Below are 16,806 nucleotides of genomic sequence, written 5' to 3'. Positions count from 1 at the left end.
AGGCATGTGGACAGGTCTACTCCCAACCATAGTGTTGGTTTGTCCTGACTTTATAAATTACCTAACTTTGCAAATTAACTAAACCATAACGCAAGTATTATTTGACAAAAATTAATTCACGAATTTTTTAACGGTAAAATTCACAAATCTCGGTATTTGAAAGTTTTTAAATCAAAGAATCGCTTTTACAAATTAAGCAAACCACGTGCATTTTTTTTACTTTACTCTCTTTTTAAGCTCATTATCTTAAATTAATCTCATATTTATTAAATTAATTAGTTGTAAATATATATTCAACTAAAAATTTATTACTCATTTAATTTGTATTAAATTATATTTTTACTGTTCGAAACTATTTTTATTTTGTTAAAAAGGTGAATTTTGAATATATATAAAGTTAATAACGATCAGTTAATTAATTGAATTTTATGTTCAAATTTAACTTTTCTAGTTAGCATAAACTCAATGTGTGCAATTATAATTATCAAGGACTCAATGTGTCAAATTGTCTGTTGTTCGCATATGGGTTGTTATCCCTTTAATTAGAAGGCAGAAGTGCTAGGGATCGAAAATGACGTAGGTGATGAATCAGGCCAATCGAGGCGGTCTCCATTTGAGATTGACTAATTTTCTTGGTTTCGTTGACCTCGAACTAGTGGATGTATCAATTGACTTGAGATGGAGACCACTAACTCGGCATTGCTCCGTCAGGCTTTCGCCCATTGCGGAAAATTCCCCACTGCTGCCTCCCGTAGGAGTCTGGGCCGTGTCTCAGTCCCAGTGTGGCTGATCATCCTCTCGGACCAGCTACGCGGAAACCTGTGTTTTTGGTAAACAGTCGTCCGGGCCTGGTCACTGCGACCCCCTTTGTGAGGAGGCACCTCTTCTCCCGAAGTTATTGAAAGACAGATCTCGATAACAAAATCGAAAACATTAGGGACCTCGTAATATTTTTTTCCCATTAAGATATATGGAAGTCACATGTGGTAAAAGAAGATTGGTTAGGCCTAATTCCAATCACAAATGTCGGAATCATGCAATAAATAACAAACACATTCAAATTTTTTTGTGGTTAATATCACACGTATTCATTAATGGAAAGACTTCTTAGATAAACTAATGAAGTCTATAAATGTTCAACATCAAATTAAATAAACTAAAGTCTTCAATCTACATATTTTATTTTATTTTATGAGTAAGCTTTTGAATTTATGGAATTGAAACAAGTAAAAAATAAATCACACGTTAATACATTTGTTTAGTGATTGAAGTCAAGGTTTAAAATTTAAAGTACAATAATTGGTGACTCAAAATCATAATTAACTTACTCCAAAAGATATTTAAAAGGATAAGATACAAATGTTTATAACCCAATCCAATGTTTATAACTAGGAGTAATTTTTTTTAACATCTAAAATGGTGCAATTTTATTTCTAACGTTAGGGGTAAAATTGTACCATTTTAGACGTTAGAGGTAAAATTACTCCTGATCCAAAACGTTAGGGGTATTTTTGCACCTTAACCCTGTTTGAAAACAATGATAAGAAGGATGTAAATGCTGTTCAATAAAAAAAGAAAAATGAATAAAAAGTATAATGGGCCTAATCTCTAATGGGCCAATACCTTATACTGCCTTTGGGCTTTGGACATACAATTGCAACCCAAAAACTGCTGCTTCATCAACTTAATTGGCCCAAATCTTAACCCATGCCTCAATATCTTTTTATTAGTTCAACCTAAGAGTCATTTCGACCTTTAATCTCCGCGTTTAGAGTTAATTTGGTCCAAAATCATCGGTATTGATGTTCATCAGAACTGTAATCGAACTAAGCCGAGTTGAGTTTTGGATTGCCTATTCTTGGCTCGTTAGTAAAATGCCGAGTTTGAACTCAACATCATATACGTGAGCTGCTCGCGAGCAGCTCGTTAATTCTGTTCATGAACTTCTCTCGCGAGCGGATCACTAGTTATGTTCATTTAAAAAAAAAATAACACAAAACTATATATATAGTTTTGAAACCTACAAAACGACGTTGTTTTATATTTTTCTCTTATAGAAATGCTACTATTAAAAAATAATTACACTAAGATTGCTCACGAGCATCACGAATATTATAATCGAGTTTGCTCGTGAGTTTTCGAACCGAGTTTTACCATCAAACTCAGCTCGTTTATAAATGAATCGAACACGGTCAAGATTTTATGGAGCCCAATGTCAAGTCGGTCATGAGCTGTTTGGACTCATTTACAGCCTTATTCCTAATATATAAAGTGGGCTTGACAGCAAGTTCGACCACTGTGTCCTAGGCAGTAGTGCTCACCTGGATCCTAAATGACCAAATGAATTTAGTCATTCACCGTTAGATCCAAGTTTATTAAATCTAAGTCTTAGGATGATTTGAATCTCTACCACGTGATTCTAATAAACTTGAATCTAACGGTGATTTGGTCATTCAGGATCCAGATGAACACTACTGGTGTCACTACTGGTGACCTAGGTAACCAAGATTCATAGTGAACTTGAATAGCAACTTCTCTTATTGCTAATGTGAGATTGTGTTTCATACTTACTGTTTTGAATACCTTATACAGTTGTGTGGTAAATCATTGCTGTTTGTTGGAACACATGATCCACTTGCTATTTTTAGGGTTGCAATTGAGTCAGACCGAGTTTTGACCTGCTCATACTCGGTTCATTGAGCTCGAGCACAAGCTTAGCATTCTATTCGTGAGTTGCTTGCAAGTTTGTTCACGGGCTTTACTCGTGACCAGATCGTTAATTTTATTCATGAATTTCGCTCGAAAACAACTCATTAATTATTTTCATAAATTATGTTTCATTTGAATTTGTTTATACACAAAACTACATAGTTTTGAACCTACATGAAAATTTTAAAATTGATACATAAAATTTATATGGAAATTCAATTTTAATTTTATTTATATCTTTTTCTAAATAATACCCGACTATTATTAAGAAATAGAAATATTATCAATACAAAGAGTCTTGTCTAAGTAACTATGAGCAACAACAACACTAAAAATTTAGCATTAGAACGTGAATGATGAATCATCGAGTAGGTCACACTGTTTGCTAATTTAGGGACAAAAGCCACCGAATAATTTGGACGGATAAGTAACATATCTTAAATTTCTTCTAACACGACCACGAACTATGTAATATCATGAACCTTTGCTGATATTGCAATCCACCACCTTCTTAGCATTCATTTCAAACTTTACATGCTAAAATTAAAATGAACTTATTCAGAATATCGAGTCATGGAGAACCAACGCTTATTTAATAATATAATTTAATTGTAATCTTTATACTAATTGTGATTTCATATAAAAACCCTAAAATTTTCTAGAATAGTGTTGCAAAATAAAGAGAAGGGCTGAACATAAAAAGAAAGGCTAAAAACTATTGGCCCATTAGAACACAAATTTAGAGGATTTTTGTAGGGTTTTTTACAAAACTTAATTCTTAATACGTAATTATTTTCTATATATGTATGATTTTATATCTTAATTTATAAATTTTAGACCTCAATTCATAAATCATAAACCCTAAAAGAAAATATCTTAGACCCTTAATTTATAAAATCTAGTTCTTAAAATATATGAAAAATAATTATTTGTTTAATTTGATATTATTTAAATTAGTACTTGATATAGTTGTAAATAATTTTCAAATTTGAATTTCTGTGTAAATTTTTCTTAATTTTATCTAAATTTGAATTCCAGAATTTTGATTCGAATTTTTTTTGAAGAACGAATTTAAAATTAAAAATTGATTAAAATAAACCAAAATATTATTTTTTCTTGAGGAAATTTACACATAAATTCAGATTTGAAAAATTATTTACAACCATATCAAGTACTAATTTAAATAATTTCCAACTAAGTAAATAATTATTTTTTATATATTTTAAGAACTATGTTTTATGAATTAGAGGTTTAAGATATATTTTTTAAATTTTAGGATTTATGAATTGAGGTCTAAAATTTATAAATTAGGGTATAAAATTAAATTTTATTATGACATATAGAAAAAAATGACATATTAAAGATTAAGTTTTATAATATGATTTAATTGTAATTTTATGATGCGATATGATTTTGATGTTGTATATTTCAATTTCACGACCAGATATCTTCCAGGCCTGGCCCAGATCCACATTCAATTAGACCTGGGCATGGGCCGGCGACGCCCGTCCAGACCCATTTAGCCGGACTTGGACACATATAAATATTGTCCTGCCGACATAAGCCCGTATAAACCCGTTAAAAACTGGGCGGGTTTGGGCTTTACAAATTTTACATCGGCCTAGTCTGGCCCGATATACTATATATAAATTATATATATTTATTTATATCTAAATTATAAATCTCTCAAACCCAGAACCAATTTCGAAAAATCCCTCTCTATAAAAATCAATGCTGTTTTAATTTGAGTCGTAATTAATAGTTTGAATTAAACATCTCTGTAGCTTCTATTTCTGCAATTCTTTTTTTACTTAGGCAAATGTTTGATATTTATATGTATGAAATATATTGATAACATTGAGATATTATCATGAGGACCAAAAGAGATATTCGCCTTTAAGCATGCCACGTAGCAAAGGAAGTCGGCTGGCGAATCTCCCTGGATTAGCTCTAGGAGATCCGCTTGCGGATCTCTAAGGCGAATCTCTCCATTTACCTTGGTAACGGCTGGCCGCCGGCTTGGCCATAAAGGATCATTAAATGGATCATTAATTGTCTTACCCGCCAGATTAAGAGTAACTTGTAACCGTCATTAAATGAGCATTAATGGAGACTTTCTAGTTACCTAGAGGTTACGAACTTCTCAACTATATATAGCCTACCATTCTAGGCTATCAAGGTACTCATACTTTCTTACCTTCTCTAAAGCTTTGTCAATACAGTTTATTCTCCATATTCTCTACTGACTTTAGCATCGGAGTTTCCCCCGTCGAACCCAACGACGCCCCCCACAGGGACGAGCTCCGATCAGAAGTTTCACCCTTGTTATCAATTGGTGCGGTGAACGTGGAATCCTTGATCAAATAAAGGGTTTTTCGTTCACACTGAAACATCATGACCGATGGAGGACAAAATCCCTCCTCTGGGATTGAATCACCAATAATTACACCATCCGGTGCTGGCCACACTAACACAACTGCTCCTATAACAAATATCGATGGAAATATGCCCACTGCTTCTTTCATCGATATGTGTGCTCAGGATATCGAAGCACGGTATGGGCTTGAAATTGGGAACCGCCTCCGGGCGTTCATGACTCTTCCTCGTTGGAGTACGGTATCTACGTCAGCTGTCTCATCTTTACCTCCATTAAACTTTGGTCTGGGACCAGGTACCTATAGCTCTTCATTCCTTCAAGCTCACAACATTGATTCCATGATAACTACTACGGCATCGGGTGGCGGACGACCAGTTATCAGGGAGTTATTTCCTGGTGAGGGAAGTCGAAGGAATGATACGATCCCTCCTGGCGGATCAGAGGTTCCAAGGTTTAATCTCGATGGACCAAATGTACCTAGGCGCCCGCGGACAAATTCGTCTCTTGGCGGATTTAAGGAGCCCATTCGTAAAAAGCATAAAAAGGATAAAAATAAGCGAGCAAGATCCCCACGCCGTGGTAGATCACCTCCATCTACTAGTCGTAAAAGAAGCAAAAGGCCAGAAAAAACATCTCATGTAGGTTGACCACCGCCACATCCATCTTCAGGAACTGTTGGACACACCTCGTCTGGAGGTCAACAAGGAGGAAATGGTCCAACTCCCCCAGGCAGGGGAAGTGGTGGAGGAGATGGTGGAGGGAGAGGAGGAGGCGGACGTGGTAATGCAGGGGGACATTCGCCATCAGATCCATCGTCTGAGTCAAGTTCTTCTTCTTCTCCAAGCAGATCGCCACGAAGGGGTCGCCCCAGGGCAGATCCGGAGAATTTTGATGATAGAGTGAGGGCCCTAGTACTCCAAATGAACGAAGAAAATGCTAGGCACAATCCATTCGCCAATAGGGATTCGCCTTTTGCAGCTTGGATCGAGGCAGAGGAAACCGACAGAGCTTTCAAGATTCCTAATCTTGCAATATACACAGGCAAAGACAATCCGGAGGCTCATGTTCGAAAGTACCGAATCTTGGCCAGGCTCAATCGAGCCACCGAGCCCGTGCTCTGCAAAATGTTTGTCACCACGCTGGGAGGTCCAGCTTACTTGTGGTTTCAATCTCTACCCCCAGGATCAATAAACAGTTTCGATCAATTAAGCAGGGAATTTTGTGCTAAATTTGCTGGTTGTATTCCTGCAGTGGTGAAATCTAGAAAGCTTTTTGAATTAAAACAGAAGGCGAATGAACCCCTCCGAGACTATGTAGACACTTTCAACCAATTGTGTATACAAAATCGTTGATGTAGATATCTCCGTAGCTGTGGAGTGTTTTGTGAGAAACACTACTTGTAAAAGTTTGCAAGAGGATCTCATTCGTAAAAAGCCCACCATCATGGCAGAGTTAATGGAGCGTTGCAAAGACTTTATAGAGGTTGATGACATTCGCCGAGGTTCGCCATCATCGCCAAAAAAGGACAGAAGCGAATCTCGTCCTCAGGACCGGGATAAGGACAAACGTCAGGATTCTTCCTCTCGAAACAAACGAAGGGATTCTCGGAACAAATCGACGTTTGTCACCTCCTTTACACCTCTCAATGCTTCTAAAAGTGAAGTTCTTATGTGGATTGAGAACAGCCAGCACAAGCGGAGCATTTCATACCCCGAGCCAAAAGGGGGGGAGTACACCAATAAAGGTAAAAATCCCAAAAATTATTGTAAGTATCACAGGAAAAATGGCCATGATACAAATGCTTGCTTGGAGTTAGCTCGAGAAATTGAACGACTCATTGAAAGAGGTAAATTGGATCGGTTCATCCAAGCGGAAGGAAAAGAAGACGATAGATCCAAGGAGGACCTAAAGAAGAAAGGAAAGGGTACCATCAATGTCATAGCAGGCGGACCCGGTTATCAGCCAGCATTGAAAAAGGCGAAGACGACCGCCCTTGATAGGACATCATTAAACCGCCCTTTCACAGATGCAGGTCCTGAGATTCCACCCCATGCGGATGCACTGGTTGTCACCATGATGGTTGAAAGTTGGGAAATGAGGAGGGTAATGATTGATACGGGAAGTTCATGTAATGTCATTACCCGAGGAGCATTTGCCAAACTCAGGATTGATCCCGTCCAGGTGGAACCGATGGTGGTCGACATTTTGGGAGTGACAGGTCATACCATTCAGACGAAAGGCCAAGTTACTTTGGATTGTGAGCTTACTGACAGTGATCAAGTTTGGAGAGGAGATTTGGAGTTCTCAGTCTTGGATGGACAATTAGCTTACAATATTATCCTCGGATGACCTTTTATCTTCGAAGTTGCAGCTCTTATCTCTATTCGCCATTTGACACTTTACATTCCCACGGTCAAAGGAGGTGTGATGGTCAAAGGTTGTCAAAACGTGGCCCAAGAAACATATTCGGCATCCTTAATGATTCGCCCTCAATCTAAGGAAGAAGACGAAGAGGAGCGTGTCACGATGGCCTTAGGCGAAACCGAAATGTACTTTATGGCAGAGGAGAAGCAGGTGCGGATAGCTAAGGGGCTACAAGGCAAGATCAGAGATGCAATCACCAAAGTACTTTGTGAAGCTGAAGATGTCTTCGCATGGAAGGATGAAGTTCTCCCCGGAATTAGCCCGGACGTGATCACCCATAAACTCAACATCGATAAAGATGCAGTTCCTATGGCTCAGAAGCGGAGAAACCATGGTCCGGAAAGGCAAAAAGTGATAGAGGAAGAAATCACCAAGCTCCAAAAGGCGGATGCCATTGAGGAGGTACTTTACACCCAGTGGTTGGCGAACGTCGTGCTAGTCAAGAAAGCTGGCGGATCTTACCGCATGTGCATTGACTTTACAGATCTCAATAAAGCTTGCCCCAAGGATAACTATCCTTTGCCATGCATAGACATGCTTGTAGATGGAACTGCCGGTCACGCAATGTATTCCTTTACCGACGTGAAGTCAAGCTATCATCAAATCTCCATGGAGCCCTCAGATAGAATCAAGACCTCGTTCGTGACACATCAAGCTACTTATTGTTTTAAAGTCGTGCCCTTTGGGCTTAAGAACGCAGGTGCTACCTATCAGAGGATGATGAACAAGATATTCGCGGACAATAAGAGTGGTAATTATTCTGTCTATGTAGATGATATGATCATTAAAAGCACAACTGTAGAAAGGCATGCAGAAGATATAAAGGAGGTATTGGGTGTACTTCGGCACCACAACATCAAGTTAAATCCGGAGAAATGCACTTTCGGGGCAACATATGGGAAGTTTTTAGGATTCATGATCAGCGAAAAAGGAGTTAGCCCAAATCCTGACAAGGTCAAAGAAGTCCTAGAAATGCAAGCACCCCAGAATATCAGAGAAGTACAACGCCTCAACGGGCGTATCATAGCCTTGGGCAGGTTTATCTCTTGCTCAGCTCGTAGATGTCAGCCTTTTTTCGAAGTCATCAAGAAACAAAAAGCATTCGAGTGGAATGAGGATTGTCAAAATGCCTTCGAAGGAATCAAGCGGTTCCTCACAGAGCCACCCATAATGAGCCGACCTTTGAAAGGGGAGCATCTGTACATGTACGTATCGATCACGGATAAAGCCGTATGCACGATCATGATACGAGAAGAAGATGGTCAAAAATTCCCAATTTATTACGTGAGCAAAGTTTTGAAAGACGCTGAAACCAGATATTCAAAGCTGGATAAAATGGCACTGGTTGTTGTAACCACGACAATTCGCCTTAGGCCATATTTTCAGGCGCATACTGTAATAGTTCGAACCAATATACCAATGAGAAAGGTATTGCAGAAGCCGGACACTTCAGGAAGGTTGATGGAATGGGCGATTCGCCTGGGCGAATTTGATGTAAGATATGAAAGCAGATCATCTTTGAAAAGTCAGGTCCTGGCGGACTTCGTGAATGAATTCACTGACGAAGGGATATCTCATCTCAAGCCTCCGTTAGAAGAATGGTCGATGTACACTGATGGAGCTTCCTCGGCGGATGGAGCAGGTGTGGGAGTTGTGATCAAAGGTCCTCACTACATAAGATTGCGATACGCAGCAAAATTAAATTTCCATGCCACTAATAACGCTGCTGAGTACGAACCTCTGATACTGGGATTACGTCTACTTCAAGAAATCACCCCAGAGCGGATCGTGATATATAGCGATTCAAAACTAATGGTCAACCAAGTAATCAAGAATTACGAGGTGAAAGACGAGGTTTTGGCCAAATATGTAGCAGAAGTCAAAAAGTTGCTGGATCACCTCAAAGAAACTAAGTGGGAATTGATTCACATACCAAGGGAATCCAATACTGAGGCTGATCAATTGGCCAAAATGGCTTCTTGTGAGGAAAAGTGGGCGGACCCGATTGTCCCTTTGAAGTAAAAATGGCTCCAGCATTTGCCTCTGAAGAAGTGTCCCTACTCACAACGGTGGAAGATGATTGGAGGTCAGTCATCCGCCAATATCTGCTAAACGGAACATTACCCGAAGACAAGGAAGAAGCACGGAGGATAGTTAGGAGATCAGCCTATTTCTCCTTGATCAATGATGGTCTTCACAGAAAATCCTTTAGCCATCCTTGGCTGAAATGCGTTCTACCAGAAGAAGGGCAGCAGATCCTCAAAGAGCTTCACGAGGGATCTTGTGGGTCGCATGAAGCATCCGCCACGATCGTGAAGAAATCCAGGTTAGCAGGTTTCTACTGGCCCATAGCTGAATTAGATGCCCAGAGTTTGGTAGAATCTTGTCACAATTGTCAGATTCACGTAAATGAGTCACATACTATCAAACATATTCAAAAGCCAATCATTGAGGAACGTCCATTCGCCCTCTGGGGAATAGACATCGTTGGCCCATTTCCCCCAACTCGCCGGCAAAAGAGGTACGTAATAGTGGCAGTGGACCATTTCACCAAATGGGTAGAAGCCGAGGCTGTTTCCTCTATTATAGCAGAACAGATAGTGGAGTTTGTCAAGGACAACATCGTGGGAAGATATGGCATTCCACATACCATCATCACTGACAACGAAACACAGTTTAACTGTGGCAAATTCAAGGATTTCTGTGAGGGGTTGGGCATCCTGAACAGATTCGCCTCCGTTTATTATCCTCAGTCCAATGGAATGACCGAAGTTACCAATCGGACGATTGTAAAGGGGATAAAGAAGAGGTTGGGAGAGCATGACAAGAAGTGGGCGGATCAGCTTACAAGTGTTTTATGGGCTTATCGTACCACCCCAAGAACAGCTACTGGGGAAACACCATTCGCCCTTTCTCATGGAGTGGAGGCCGTGATCCCGGTTGAAATACAAGTCCCCAGTGATCGGGTGGCCTTTTATTGTGAAGAGGACAACAACAAACGACTAAGGGAGCGTTTGGATCAGGTTGAAGATCACAGGAACCAATCCTATGTACGCATGGCAGCATACAAACAGCGAATCGCGGCTTACCATGATAAAAATGCCAAGCTTGTAGATCTAAAGATAGGAGACCTTGTGCTTCGCAAAACTGACAAAGTCCAATCTCGAGAAGGCAAGGGCAAGTTGGGGCTCAACTGGATAGGTCCATACCAGATAGTAGACAAGTTTGGACCGGCCACGTTCAAAATACAAGATATGGAGGGCAATACACTGCCACGCACGTGGAATCTCCAAAACCTCCGCAAATACTTTGTTAAAAAGTGAAGTATGTTCATGGTCTTGAGTACTCTTTTTCCTTTAACAAGCTTTTTCCCATGTGGTTTTTCTTGTTAAAGGTTTTAACGAGGCTCATTTATAAAGACCTATTCGCTGTAATAAGGTGTTTCTCCCATTAATAAACATTGTTGGTTTTATTATCTATGTTCTTTTTATAGTTTACTGCTGCAATATCAATATTCCAGTCTTAAAAAGAAGGGGGGCATCCAACGCTCTCCACATTCACAGTAGATCCGCCACTTGGCGGATCCTGATCACCGATAGAGTTAAAACGATCCTTGGACGCAAGGTCTTTACACTCTCTTATCCCTCCCAGAGAAGGATTCACAAGTCCTGCGGGTGGATCATTTCACCTCAAAAATAGGTAGCAAATTGAACCCCTGGGCAGCTTTACTTCCTCCAAGAAGGAATAGAACAGTTTCAAACCTTCGCAAAGGTTCATACCATGGAGTATGGCTGGCCACCTACTCCAAACATAAATCCTAAACATGCTTATATTTAAAGTACTTCTTTGCGCAAATGTAAGAGTAAAACAAATAGATAGCAGCATAAAGGATCAACCAAATTATACTTAGAAGATTTTTACAAAAAGATCTCTAGCAAAAGCTAAATAATAATAGGGGCATCCTCTTTTGTGCTTCCTTCGCCTACGATGCTTGCTTGAGGATCCTTCTTCTCCATAGTCACAGATCCGCAATCAGGAAATACCTCCTTATCCTTCGAAGAAGCAGGACCCGGTGGAAGGACAGAATCAAGAATTGGTTCTGTACCTGCCTTGGGCGGCATCTCTTCGGAATCATCTGCCACAACTGTGGTGGAAGGTTTGGTTTCCTACATGGGTCCCTTCATCCATCTCCGTACATAATTGCGGAGGTATTCCCTGACATCTGGCATTTTATTGAATCTTGCCACGTCTTCTGGTTCGGGGACGGCGAATTGGGGATCTGTGAAGTCAACTTCAGGATGAGCCAGGGAGAAGTATGCCATAAGCATCTCGCCATAATAAAACGCCTATACACCCGCCGTGTATTCAGCTTCTCCGATAGCATCCTCATGGGTTTTGGCATCAGAGGCCATCTTTGCTCTTAAATTTTTAATCTCCTCATCCCGAAGAACTAAAGCAGCTGTGGCGGAAGCTAGATTCGCGTTTGCTGAAGTAATGGTGGAATTGGCATTCGCTATCTCTTTTTCTAACTTTTCAATAGTTGCCCTGTCCGCCACGTTCTGAAGAAGCCCATTTTCCAAAGTACGCAGACGGGCATACAGCTATAAAAGACAAAATGATTTAGTCCAAGGGCGAAAGGGGAGTGAAGGAATTACCCCTATCTACATTCTTTTTCTGAACTCACCGAAATAAGCTCTGATTTCCCCTTGTGGACGTGAATTGGTCTAGGGATTTGGTTATAGTTCCTTTGTACCTCTCCCACCTGACCCAAGGCCTCATCCAGATCATTCAGAAGGGATTCGTTCTTAAAAGAACCTTGGGCCCCCAATTTGGCGGACCAGTATCCTCCAATATCGGGCTTCGCCATCTGCACAAACAGAAAAGAACCATACGCCGCTTTAGAATCGGATGAGCCAAAAAGGCAATCAAGAGATGGATTACCTGAACAATCTTCTCAGCAGGTTTGGCGGATCGTATCGCGTCCGCCATAATCTTAGTACTACCAATAGTGTTGGGCCACCTCTTCTTCAGTGGTGGATCGACAGCTGTCTCTGCAGGACGTTTGCCCGTATCAGCTTGAGGATTAGCCGCTTGACTTTTCTTGCGCGCTTCATCTTCCAAAAGCTTCCTGCGCGTCTCTGCAAGAGCGTGATTGGCCTTAGATACACCCCTGCCAAAGAAGACATCAAAATAATCAAGACTCCTGAAGTAACAGAAAGGTACCTTGATCAAACTGAGTAATTTTTGAATAAATAAATTGATCCTCTTCTCGGCGAATCAATGGAATGTCACTCATCATGAAGGCTAAGGCATCCGCATAAGTCCATGCATCCGCCTTGATCTGCTTCATGAGATCCGCCACCTCTTCATCACTGCTTGTTAAGATTCGCATGTCACCCGCCATATGTAGCGGACGAGAATTCCAAACTGAAGGGAAACCCAACGGTTCATCCTCCTTTATCTTCACATAGAAGAAACTATCATCCCAGCTATGAACGTTGGACATTTTGTCGTAAAAGGGCGAGTAGACACCAAATTTGGCAAATGTAAGATAGGACTCCGACTTCCTCTTGGAAGGTTTATGAAAGGCTCTAAAGATACGACCCGTATAAACAATGCCTAAATTTGAAGCGAGATAGCAGTCTAAGGCCATGTCGAGCCAGCCATTAGGATGTAGCTGACTGACGGCAATGTCAAAGTATGAGAGGATATCCGCCATCATCTTGGGAAGAGGAAGGCGAAACCCTCTCTCCACATGACTACAGAACACAGTGAGGAAGCCGTTAGGCGGATTGGAGGGACGTTGATGAGAGGCAACGAGTTGGGTCTCGTAATTTTTGATCCACGGGAAGCGATCCGCCAGATTCGCCAGATCCAAGGCGCTCATGCGAGATGGAGTGGACTCCGCTCGAGGATTCTTTTTCCTAACAGGGAAAGAAGAAGTGGCCATAGAACTCAGAAGCTGGTTACGAGCGCCGGCCGGAACGGCACCGGAAACAAAGAAAGAGGGGTCTCTGGTGGAACGAGTCTGGTAATGGTTACGCGCCGAGTTATTGAACTCAGCTAAACCAGAATTAATCGCACCTATAGAAGATTGGGAGTTTTCCGATGATGAAGTGGTCCAACTAAAATCTACTTCAATCTTAGGAGGAGATGTCGAGTTAAAAAGTTCAGAAGTCGACCCAGAAGATGAGGATGAACTTCTAAACATTCAAGATAAAAGGAAAATGCACTTACATGGAAATGTAGAAGCTTGAGTAAGATCTCTGAAAAATTTCTGGGAAAACGCTTCGAGGGCAAGAAGAGATGAAGAAATGAGGAAGAAAGGGAAATTAAAAGAAGAAAAAGGTTTTCTTTTGAACCTTCCTAGGGCAGTGTGCCGCCACACGTGTCGGCCATCAAATGGCGTTGAACAGAGTGCACATTAATGAGGGAGCGTATAACGGCGCGCAGAAGTCCAAAAGCCCTAAAGGACTTTAAAGGCATTTTAGGGGGGGCTTCTGATAACATTGAGATATTATCATGAGGACCAAAAGAGATATTCGCCTTTAAGCATGCCACGTAGCAAAGGAAGTCGGCTGGCGAATCTCCCTGGATTAGCTCTAGGAGATCCGCTGACGGATCTCTAAGGCGAATCTCTCCATTTACCTTGGTAACGGCTGGCCGCCGGCTTGGCCATAAAGGATCATTAAATGGATCATTAATTGTCTTACCCGCCAGATTAAGAGTAACTTGTAACCGTCATTAAATGAGCATTAATGGAGACTTTCTAGTTACCTAGAGGTTACGAACTTCTCAACTATATATAGCCTACCATTCTAGGCTATCAAGGTACTCATACTTTCTTACCTTCTCTAAAGCTTTGTCAATACAGTTTATTCTCCATATTCTCTACTGACTTTAGCATCGGAGTTTCCCCCGTCGAACCCAACGACGCCCCCCACAGGGACGAGCTCCGATCAGAAGTTTCACCCTTGTTATCATGTATTTTTTTTTAATATACAGATTAGTTTGGACGGGCGGGCTTGGGATTCATATCTTAAATCCGAATCCAGCCCGAACCCGATTAAATTTCTTGCGGGCTGGGATGGGCTTGGGCTCTATTAAAAACCGGCCCGAGCCCAGCCCATACCCAAGTCTACATTCAATCTACCAACATAAAAAGAAATTGATGTAAGATGCAAAAATATCTCTAATATTTACTGTCAAGCAATTTCACCATTAACGCCCAAATTGATACAAATTTACCTCTAATTTTAATAAGTTAAAGTGAATTTCAGATATCATTATAAAACAAAGATATTTTGTTCCTTATTCTTCGCATATCAGTTGGTTCTATAAAAAAAATCATATTTTTTTTGTAATTTAATAATAAAATTGGATATTAATATTTTTTTAATTTTGATCACCAAAAAAATATTTTTTTAGTTTGGTGAAATATTTGAATTTTTTTTGTTCAACTCGTACAAAATACAGTATTTTTGGGGAAACGCTTTTCCTTATGTCATTAATTACAAGCTAATACAACACCATCTCTAACCAAATATTTCTGCCGCATTTCGTATCTGTTTCCCTAAATCAATAGCGCTAGGTTTGGACTCAGCATTTTTAGATATAAACTCATTAAATCTAGCCCAGGCTGATTCTTGAATAGTTCATGTAAGAGCAATGACAGTGTCAAGGGCCTTAAGCACCCATTGATAGCCCGAAATCGTCGAAAAACTCCATGAAAGCTTTGTACAAAGCTTTAAATATTTTTAAAGCAAAAGCATGACAAAAAATATCAATTGAACACTCATAAATCACTACATAATACTCCAAACACCCCTTATCAACGAATCATGAATCTATCATTGTGTAAGAGTAAAATAAGAGGTTAAAAAAAATTCTTATGTCATTAATTACAAGCTAATACAACACCACCTTTATTACTCGGAAACTCCTCTTCATTATCATTTCAACCGCGTTTTATATCCGTTTCTGTGCAACATACAACACCATTAATGTAAAAAACTCAAACAAAAAAACTCCATGGAAGTTGTATACAACGTCTTAATTTTTTCAGCAAAAACACTTCCAAAAAAATATCAATTGAACACCCATCAATCATAAAAAAAAAAATTAAAAAAAAAACACCTTAAACACCCTTTATTACTAAATCCTTAATTCGTCATTATGTACGAGTAAAATGAAGGGAAAAATGAGAGGGAAAATAACGTTTTTCCTTATGTCATTAATTACAAGCTAATACAAACAGCATCTCTATTGCACGAAAACTCCTCTTTGGTACCGTTTCGGCTGCATTCATTGTGTCTATTTCCCTAAATCAATAGTGTTGGGTTTGGACTGAGCATTTTTAGATATATTTACGTTAAATCCATCCCAAACTGATCCATGAACAATCCATGTAAGAGCAGCAATGGAGTCAAGGAGCTTTGAGCACCCATTGATAGCCAGAAAATGTCGGAAAACTCCATAAAAGCTGTGTACAAAGCTTTAACATTTTTCTGCAAAAACATCTCGAAAAATATCTCATAAATCACCGCATAGTACCCCAAACACCCCTTATCAGCGAATCCTAGATCCGAAAATGAGGGGTAAAAAAACAAGTTTTCTTATGTCATTAGTTACAAACTAATACACCACCACCTATGTTGCTCGGAAACTCCTCTTCAGTAGCGATTCAACCTCCTTTCGTGTCCATTTCCATTTCAGTTTTTTCCGTTTTCGATCGAGTGCAACATAGAACACCATTAATTTCAAAAACTCAAACAAAATTCCCACTAAAGCTAAGATCTTTCAAATTAGCATGATTAGATTTAACAGGAGCACCAGGAATCCCTTTCAAACTTGGAGATCTTTGTTGTTGATGATTATGATTATAACCAATCCCTAATCTTCCACCATTATAAGAAGTTATCAGAGAATCCTAGATCCGTCACTATGTAGGAGTAAAATGAGAGGGAGAAAATGATTTTTCTTATATCATTACTTACAAGCTAATACAGTACCATCTCTATTACTCAGAACCTTCTCTCAATCGCATTTCAGTCCGTTTCTATTTCTGTTTCTGTGCAACATAAAGCACCATTAATTTCAAAAACTCCATGGAAGTTGTGTACAGAGTTTTAATTTTTTTCAGCAAAACACCCCAAAAAATATCAATTGAACATCTATAAATCATCAAACAACACCCGAAACACTCCACCAGTGAATCCTAGATCTGTCACTCTGTTTTATATCCATTTCCGTGCAACTTAGAACACCATTAATTTCAAAAACTCAAACAAAAAAAT

Source organism: Euphorbia lathyris, chromosome 3, assembly GCF_963576675.1.
Source record: "Euphorbia lathyris chromosome 3, ddEupLath1.1, whole genome shotgun sequence".
In the NCBI taxonomy this organism is placed as follows: domain Eukaryota; kingdom Viridiplantae; phylum Streptophyta; class Magnoliopsida; order Malpighiales; family Euphorbiaceae; genus Euphorbia; species Euphorbia lathyris.
This window is presented reverse-complemented; position numbering follows the sequence as displayed.